Source organism: Octopus bimaculoides, chromosome 10 (assembly GCF_046866305.1).
Source record: "Octopus bimaculoides isolate indiv1 chromosome 10, ASM4686630v1, whole genome shotgun sequence".
In the NCBI taxonomy this organism is placed as follows: Eukaryota; Metazoa; Mollusca; class Cephalopoda; order Octopoda; family Octopodidae; genus Octopus; species Octopus bimaculoides.
Genome location: NC_142937.1, coordinates 66,390,012 through 66,400,008, shown reverse-complemented (window position 1 = coordinate 66,400,008; position 9,997 = coordinate 66,390,012). Strand labels below are relative to the sequence as shown.

At 40.0% G+C, this 9,997-nt stretch overlaps 1 protein-coding gene across 1 annotated transcript in view; it reads left to right on the top strand.

Annotated features, from left to right (window-relative positions):
* The first annotated feature begins 3,282 nt into the window (after positions 1–3,282).
* Positions 3,283–9,997, top strand: part of LOC106879762 (malignant fibrous histiocytoma-amplified sequence 1 homolog) — an 82,272-nt gene continuing 75,557 nt past the window's right edge. Inside the window, exon 1 of the mRNA XM_089358734.1 lies at positions 3,283–3,633. The gene's annotated coding sequence lies outside the window, so the exon portion shown is untranslated. The remainder of the gene's footprint in view (positions 3,634–9,997) is intronic.

Below are 9,997 nucleotides of genomic sequence, written 5' to 3'. Positions count from 1 at the left end.
ACCATCATATGAAGCACGCTTATGAACCTAAGAGTTCTACATTGGTTCCTTTGCTTTCCAAGAAAGGCTATACCCTACTTACTAAATCACAGAAATCGCAGGTCATGGATTGAACATTTTTCTAAAATTTTATACTGTAAGTTGATTGTAGATGATAAAATAATTTACACTGTTCAACAAAGACTTGTCATCAACTGTCTGGACTTTGCACCCTTAATAGACGAGGCAGTAACAGCAATAAGTAAGCGGAATCTTGGTTAAGAACTGATAAAAACGGAATTTGCGCTGAGATTTTGCATTTTGGCTGTGGTCGTTTGACATTGAATCTTCACGAGCTTATTAGTGTAATGTGGAGGGATGGTGATGTTCTGGAAGGATTCAATTATCCTTCCTCTCTAGAAAGAAAAGGGAGTCAGAATAAAATGCGGTAACCATAGAGGTATTGCTCTACTATCAGTTTCTGGCGAGGTTCTGGCAAGAATTCTCCTTATTATCCTGAATAAATACATTGTAAATGATATTCTATCTGAATCTCTATGTGGCTTTCGTTCCAGTAGAACAATAGACATGATTTCCACCGCAATACAGATGCAAGAGAAGTGCTAGGAGTAAAGTGTGGATCTTATCTAGGCTTCATTGATTTAACCAAAGCTTTCGGTGTTGTGAATAGGACTTCCCTTTGGAAAATACTCAAGCTTGGTAATTGGGGTCACTTTGAATTGATGATTATATCATTTCATGATTAGATGGAGTCATGGCTCAATGCCCGTGGTGACTTCGTAGGACCCATTACTGTAGAGAATGGCGTCAAGCAGGGTGACACCCTTGTCCCAACTCCCTTTTTATTGTATTTTTCTGCTACTCTCACACATGCTTTTGCTGCGGATTGCTCTTTTAGATACATGCGAGGTAGCGATCTTCTAGTCGTCTATTCAACTTGCGTCAATTTGTTGTCAATACGAAAGTTTTTCAATCTCTTATCCATGACCTCTATCATGTGGATCATGGCGACCTGGTTGCTCATTAGGTAGAAGATATGCAAATTCTCATGTATCATATTTCTGCATTTTGCAAGGCATTTGGAGTCAGCATTAGCAAAGAACAGTACTGAACGTGGTAAACAAGTTTGTCTGCCTGGGCAGCACACTAAGCCCTTCTAACTCCTTAGATGAAATACCTTTAAAGTTTTAGAAGGAAGCTGATTCCTTCGGGGCTTCTGAGTTTCGTGTCCGGTCCCAACAAACATCACATGGCGAACAAAAGTGCCGGATACCGTGAGTGTTTGCTGACGTCACTCCTTTACTCATGTGAGAGGCGGACCCTTTACAGGCATTATGTAGGAGTACTTGAACGCTTCCATGTTGGCTGGTTCTTGTAAACTCTGGACACAGAGGTACTGAGGGGAGCTGAAGTCCTGGGCATTGAGACGATGATGCACAAGCTCTGTTTACGTTGGTGTGGACACCTTGTTGGGATGAATGATCAGAGGATCCTTAAGAAGATGCTATATAGCGAACTTGTTTGTTGAAAGAGCTCCATATTTGAAATATGGGAACTCAGTTATGAAAGCAACGCTTGTCATCTCCACCGATGGAAGAGACAAGTAAAGGAAAGAGTAGTCGAAAAAATAACATGCGTTTTTATGCAGAATTTAAGCGAGCTGCTCAAAAACTCGTTTCCAGTGCAGTGAACAGGGGAAGCTTGATCTGCAATATCAAGATCTGGGTTCATTAGTCACCAACAGAGCCACAAGTGAAGTATAAATCTGAGTTCACAATGTTCTTAACAGTCAGCGGTGGTCTTCCTCAGTTACAAGCGGACAACCATCTTGTATGTGTTTGTAGCGAATTGCTTCCTAGATTTTTAATCAAGATTCGAAACAGTCTAGCGTTTTCTACGAGTTCCTTCCTATTGTTCTCGGCATTAATACTTAGAAATTTGTGAGAGTCAACTATTAACCTGTGACCGTTCTTTGGTCAAGGTAGATAACAGACAAAAAAATCCTTTGTTTAACCTGTCCTAATTTAATTATCAAAAATATATAAATACGGGACCCAAATTTGTTTCTACCTCTTTCAGTTGGCCCCTCGTTGGAAGAGCACATCTATTTGTTTCTCTTTTCACTCATGTCACGGCGGGACAATGCAGCTTCCATCTTCTCTACTTGTCAATACAGGGAAGTAAATTTTTTCTCTCTTTTTTTGTCTCCTTCTTCCATTCATCTTCAACAAACTATGAGCTCAACAACCTATAGAATGGATAACAGAACTGCAAATAGTCTGGGCATATCTATTTATAATTTTCTTCCTATCATTCATTTGCTACATATAACCTGTACATATATATGCACGTGTGTGTGTTAATATGTACCTACGTATGTATGTTATCAATCAGTTTCATTTCTGTATTTATTGTCCATAGAGAAAGAGCCGGACTCTAACATAGATTCAAGGCTCCTTCATTGGAACTTTTATCAACATCATCTAGGTATTTGTGCATGTGTGTGTGTGTGCAGTATTTGGTGTTAGTGTATGCGCAGATTTGTATGTTTGTTTTATGGATGCGTTTTTATGTATATATTTTCATGTCTAGATGCATGCATATGTATTTATGTGCTAAATTTTTGGAAAGTTTTACATATCTTTACAGTTCCATTGATGGCTTGAATCTGTAGTCTTCTAATCAGCCTTTTTCTTTCAGGTTTTGAGAACTCTAATTTTTCCAGGTTTTTGTTGAGGCAGTTCGTTACATATCCCAATGCCCCAACAATCACGGGTATGAATTTGAACTTGTAGTCTGGGTGGAGTATCTGCAAATTTCTCAGTAGCTCGGCGTAGTTGTTCTCTTTTTCTCTAATCTTTAGTGGGATGTTGACATCCGCAGGACAGCTGATTTCTACTACTGTACAGAGTTTCTCTTCTCTGTCTCAGATTACTATATCCGGTCTATTATGTCTGCAATGTATGTATGTATGTATGTATGTATGTATGTGTGCATGTATGTATGTATGTATGTATGTATGTATGTATGTACGTACGTATGTATGTCATTATTCAGTTTATTTCAAGATTTCTTGTCAATAGAGAAAGAACCGGTTTCTAACCTAGATCCAAGGCTCCTTTATTGGAATTTCAATATCAACAACAGGGTATTTTTGTATGTATGTACGTATGTATGTATGTATATAGAAAGAAATGGGGAGAGAGAAAAATATGGGAAGAGAGAGAGAGATGGGGAGAGAGAGAGAGGGAGAGGATATGAAAAGTACGTACGAACATACACACACACATGCAGAGAGAGAAAGAGATAGAGAGAGAAAGAATATGAAAGTTAGAACATATAGAATAAATTAATTGCTTACAAACAGAATTGTAAAGAAACAGTAAAAATGAATAATTACATAAACGAAAATAATGCTTATTCAGTCATCACAAACACGTGTTTAATATTTAAATATTCATATATACTCAATCGACTTGAATAATATACTTGTGTTTTTTTCCGTCACAACATATGAATGAGCAAGGAAGGGGTGATAGATGAATTAAAGAAGGAAGGGGTGATGGCAAACTTGGTAGTCGGATGATGGAAATTCTACGGTGAAAAAAATATCAAACTGTGTTTCAACTCTGTGTAAGTATACTTTTGTTTATGTAAAAAGGAGGTATGTGAATATTTGTGTGTGTGTGTGTGTGCGCGCAATGGAAGTGGGATGGTGAACATTCGATGCTGAAAAGAAAATCAAACAGCGTTTCAATTCTGTGTAAGTATATGTGTGTATGTGTGCGTGTACAAGGGAAGTATTTGAATGTTTATATGTAAACTAGCGTTCTTCCAGTAACAAACGATGATCGATTTCACATCTCAAAAGACAACCAATAGATAACATTGACAAGTGAATTAATTTGATTTACCGTCCATATTTATATATAAAATACTACAATTAGCCGTCATTTTTGACGGCACGGAGTCAGCTAGTAATATAATAAATAATGTTTAAATGACATAAATATTCGTAAAGAGATATCCAATTAAAGTGGATCTTTTCTGTTCGGCTTTCACATGTACGTAGGGATTGTAGTAGTGTTAAGTAGACAATAGCTTGACTTGTTGCAATGGGAACAGACACCATTGTCTGTGGTTTATGATCGGTTAAAATTACCCCGATCTTTGCAAACTTAAAATGCTATTAACTTTTTATTTAATAGAGCAATAATAAACAAGAGGAAGAACTGGGCCCTGATAGATCCCTATCCGCACGTTAAATTCCTTACTGAACTCTTTGCTAACTTTCACCTTGCTAACATAGCTTGCACGTTTCTCATGATCTATTCATCTCCACCTAGTTTTCACAGCAACCGCCATACCGTGTCAATGACCTTGTAGTAACGCCTGCGCATGCGTAGAATAAAACAAGCAAGCGTTTCCCGCTCAATTCATTCTCTTTCACGCTGGCCAGCGATTGAGCAGGGACGTGTGTTTAAAGCTGTCTCTACATCTTTCGGTCTTATACTCGACAGCTCGTTATTCTCACCTCTAAAGATGCTGTATGTTTTACCAAGTAAATAAATGTTGTTTAAGTTGTTTAGTCTGGAGTTCAGCGTTCCGTCAATTTCTTCAATTTTATAGTAGAAAGTCAGGTATACAATCTAAAGATGTATAACCCACTTTCTACTAAAGTGGTGACCCCCGACGAAGAAAAAAACGCAGCATGAACTACGGATTACCAACTTATAACTGGTGAACCTCGACTAAAGAACAAATACGGCCATGGAGACTGACTCATTACCAACATCTCCAAACATAGTCAACACGACTCAACAAGCGCGGTTTTTATTCTCGTCTCTGTTAGAGTGGATTTTTTCCACTCACGAAAAACAGACAGGATTTACGGCCTGCTTTTTATGTTTGTATATGTCGCATTTCACACTCTCACATTACACATACATCTTTTATGCCACACAATAACTCTTGTTGTTCATTTCGCACGGTTGTTCTTTCATCTTGGGTTAAGAAAATTTTTCTTCGAGGTTTTCGCTAATGGTCGTACAGAAATTGTGTCTGTCGATCGTTCTGTAAAAGCGTACCTCTTCAAACACTCATCACCAAACAGCCTTTTCGCCACCCGCGTCGTGCGCCAACCAAGATTACCACCGTGACGACAACAATAGGAAGGAACTCGTAGAAAACGCTAGACTGTTTCGAATCTTGGTTAAAAATCTAGGAAGCAATTCGCTACAAACACATACAAGATGGTTGTCCGCTTGTAACTGAGGAAGTTGTAACCACCGCTGACTGTTAAGAACATTGTGAACTCAGATTTGTACTTCACTTGTGGCTCTGTTGGTGACTAATGAACCCAGATCTTGATATTGCAGATCAAGCTTCCCCTGTTCACTGCACTGGAAACGAGTTTTTGAGCAGCTCGCTTAAATTCTGCATAAAAACGCATGTTATTTTTTCGACTACTCTTTCCTTTACTTGTCTCTTCCATCGGTGGAGATGACAAGCGTTGCTTTCATAACTGAGTTCCCATATTTCAAATATGGAGCTCTTTTAACAAGCAAGTTCGCTATATATCATCTTCTTAAGGATCCTCTGATCATTCATCCCAACAAGGTGTCCACACCAACGTAAACAGAGCTTGTGCATCATCGCCTCAATGGAACCTGCCGATGTACCAAAAACAGCAGTCACGACTCCTTTTGGACTGTTTGAATTTCTGCGTATACCATTCGGCTTATGCAACGCGGTACACACTTTCCAAAGATTCATCGACACAGTGACCAGAGGCCTACCTTTTGTTTATGCATACATAGATGACCTTCTCGTAGTCAGTAGCTCCCATGAAGAACATGTACAACACCTCCATCTCTTGTTCCAGCGCCTTAGACAATACCGTATTGTCATTAACCCTGGCAAATGTTTATTCGGAGTCACGTCCCTTGAATTTCTCGGACACACGGTTGACAAAGATAGCATTCGCCCGCTACCGGAGAAAGTGAAAGCTATTACAGATTTTCCAGCACCCACGTCTCTACGGAAGTTACGAAAATTTCTTGGTCTCATTAATTTTTATAGGCGTTTCATCCCGCGCTGCTCTGACATAGCACAACACCTTACAGATTTACTGCAAGACCGGTCGATCAAAAATGCTAACATTACCCTCAGCGACGAACAGTTAGCAGCGTTCAACAAGCTAAAAAAAAAAAAAAGCATTGTCCGACGCCACTATGTTAGCGTATCCAAAACCGGACGCTCCTTTAACTTTGTTAGTCGATGCATCTGCTTCCGGAGTTGGAGGCGTACTCCAACAGCTCACTCATAGATCTTGGCAACCTATATCTTTTTTCTCTAAGCGGTTAAAACCCGCCGAAACAAAGTATAGCACTTTCGGACGACAGTTACTAGCAGTCTATCTAACTGTCAAGCACTTTAGACACATGTTAGAAGGTCGTGTGTTTTCTGTGCATACTGACCACAAACCACTTGTGTGTACGCATTCCACGCAAAACCTGATCGCCATTCACCCAGAGAAGAGAGGCATTTAGACTTCATATCACAATACACCACTGACATCACACACATAAGCGGTGTCAACAACTCAGCAGCTGATGCCCTGCCCCGAATGGAGATAAATGCCATTCACAGCCCTGCGCAGATCGACCTCCAACAGATTGCCGCAGACCAAAAGGATGATGAACAGCTACAACAGCTGCGGAGGCCGTATTTTGGTACAGTATGTCGCCCAGGTCAGGACAGGCTGAGGAGTCGGTGCCACACAGGGCAATATTCAGGTACGAGTGGAGGCATTCGTGTACTGCATCAATGCGACCCAGGGGAGAAGAAGAGCACGCCTTCGTGCAGGTCGGGGAAGAAGTTTGGGTAAAACTCCCAAATGCACGGTGTACATCACGATGGGGAAATGGAACAATAACTTCCATCAATTCGAAGAACAACGTCTCTGTCGATGGTATGCCACGCCATGTTTTGGATGTGCGGAAGATTGTCAATGCCTCAGAGGATGAAACCAGCAGCAGTGGGCAAGAAGATGAAGACAGCATCCGTAGGCAAGATGATAAAGCCAGCAGCAGCATGCCAGGAACTCAGGCCAGTTCCGGGGTCGCACAGCGACCTCAGAGGGAGCGGCACCCTCCTCCCTGGTTGACTGATTATGAAACCAGTTAAGGTGTGAGTTCGGGAGCGAGGAGTGAGTGGGAAAGCCGGTTGAGTGATCTGTAGATCAGGGGAGCGTGTGGTGTTTGTGGTGTTATGGGCTGTGATGAGATGTGGTGTTGGTGGAGAGGATTGCAGATGAGGCAAATGGAAGTGAAGACTGCAGGGACCGGCAGACGAGCCACGGGGGGCATGCGTGGGCGCAAAGCACGTGCAGGCAGTTCGATGAGAGACGGCGCGTGTGAAAGGTCGTGTTTTTATCTGGTCAGTGATCGCTTATCCCGCCACGGTCAACAGGTAAGGTCTCTGTATTTCTTTCTCCCTTTTGCTTCTTTTTCTGTTGTCTTTTTCCTCCATCACGCTACATCTATTTAATACCTTCACGTAATAAAAGTTTCATTCCAATTCCTCGATATCTGTAGAGGTGAGGGCGCTGCAATAAATACGTATATACTTCATATCAACAACGTCTTGTTTTATATAAACACACAACTTTGCTATCAGTAATGCATCACGCCTCTGACTTTCTACTTCCCTTCTGAATTCCTACTTCCCCTCACGTCTGTCTAGCTTCTCTTATAACTACCAGATAATGTTCTTTGCTTCCCATCGTCTATTCTTTTTATGCCTGCCTCTTACTTTATATATTTTTATCGTACTATTTATGAAGTTACTCTCCGTTTGGTTCGAACCTATTTCAATTCACATATCTGGGCTTATAGCTCATTGCAGGTTATCTCGAAGATACTCGCAGTTGTCTTCTGCTTTACGTATGCATGAGCATGCATATGTGCATAAGAGATCGTGCGCGCGCGCGCGTGCGTGTGGGCATCTATAAAGGCATCCCCAACTATCACTTCCTCCGTAAAAACATTCACATCGCTTACGATTCTTTTAAAACTGTTGTCTGGACGCGGGATCTTTCAGCTCATAACTTTCTTCTTCGTCTACCTCTTACTCAAATGTAACTAATTCACAACGTATTTTGAGCGGTGCATTCCTTAGCGGTTAAAGACCATATTCACAACCATCTGTTCGCCTCGTTAACTTGTGGGTAGGCAGACTATCTAACTTTCATGTTCGCCTATGTACATACAAATACATAGATGTATGTATGTACGTATGTATGTATGTATGTATGTATGTATGTATGTATGTATTCTTTTATTCTTTTACTTGTTTCAGTCATTTGACTGCAGCCATGCTGGAGCAACGCCTTAAAGGGTTTTAGACGAAGAAATCGACCCCCAGGACTTGTTCTTTGTAAGCCAAGTACTTATAATACCGGTCTCTTTTGCCGAACCGCTAGGTTACGGGGATGTAAACACACCTACATCGGTTGTCAAGCGATGGTGGGGGGACAAACACACACACACACACACAAATATATACATATATATACAACGGGCTTCTTTCAGTTTTCGCCTACGAAACACACACACACACACACACAAACACACACACATAAATGAGTAACAAAGACGTGTAAGTGTCACTCCATTACGGCCGTTTCGAGCGACTCTTTTAGTTTATCAATTTTGTTCCAAAAGTCCCAGCTGTCTCATCTAAGGTGAGGACCACGTACTGCAATAGCTTGGGCTTCAAGGGCCCACAGCTATTTAACTCCTTGTCAAAACATCTGAGGGGTCTCCATGGAGTGGGGGTAGATGCTTTCAAGAAACAAATTGACCTCTTGCTATCGAAGATCCCAGATGAACGAATATCAAGGCAGGAAACTCAAAGAGAGCAGCGGTATCGAGCTCTCTCCTTCACCAAAAGCCAAACTCATAGAATTGGCCAATTAAAAGGTGATTACATTGGCGGTGATTACACAGCATGGCCACAACCTCAAGGCTGAAACATATAAAAAAAAAAGAACACACACACACATACACACACACGCACGCACACACACATACTGTATATATATATATCACTTGAATAAAGTTAAAACAGTCGGGTTTTCACGTTTTTTTTAATTATGGCATTTTAACAAAATTAGCGCTTTCATACATAGTGTACTCATCAGATTTCAAACGTGTTTAATTAAAACATGAAAAACAGACCATGTTTTAACTTTATTCAACTAGTATATTATTCTATACATATTCACACAAATTCGAAACAATATATATATATATATATATATATATATATATATATATATATATATATATATATATATAAAATCAAAAATAAGCAACAAGGATATCCAAAGTTAATGCAGTACGATCGTTTCATGCGACTCCATTTATTTAAGTAAATGTAAAATGCAGAGCAATCCTCAGCTGCACAAAGATATAGAAATTTACTGAAATTTCATTTATTGAAATGAAATTTCAGTAAATTTCTATATGGTGCCTAAACTTAAGTACCATATTCACCTTGAATATATATATGTATATATTTCTTTGATTTGAAAAATAACAGGAAGGACAATGATAATAGGAATAGAACGGAATTTCCAGATGGGAAAAACAATTATAACCTTAAAACATACAGAAATCTACCATTTAACTCGGCTCTCGCGAACTTTAAAGAAGATCTTATGAACATGACCAAACGGTTAAAAGTTTTCCAGATACACAAATCCCTTTCAGAAAATCCTGTCGGAGGAAATCTCTTCAAGGCAATCATCTCCAGATTTGCACATCCTATCTGATAAGACCGGGAATATTTATTCTGTACCGCCGAGCCTTTATAATGACTTAATCTTGAAAGAGCTTAATTCTGGATATAAGTGTGCAAACAAGAATGCTTTGGATGATATTAATAATACTCATCTGGATATCAGCTCTAGTTTGGGCTTGCTCGGTAGAAC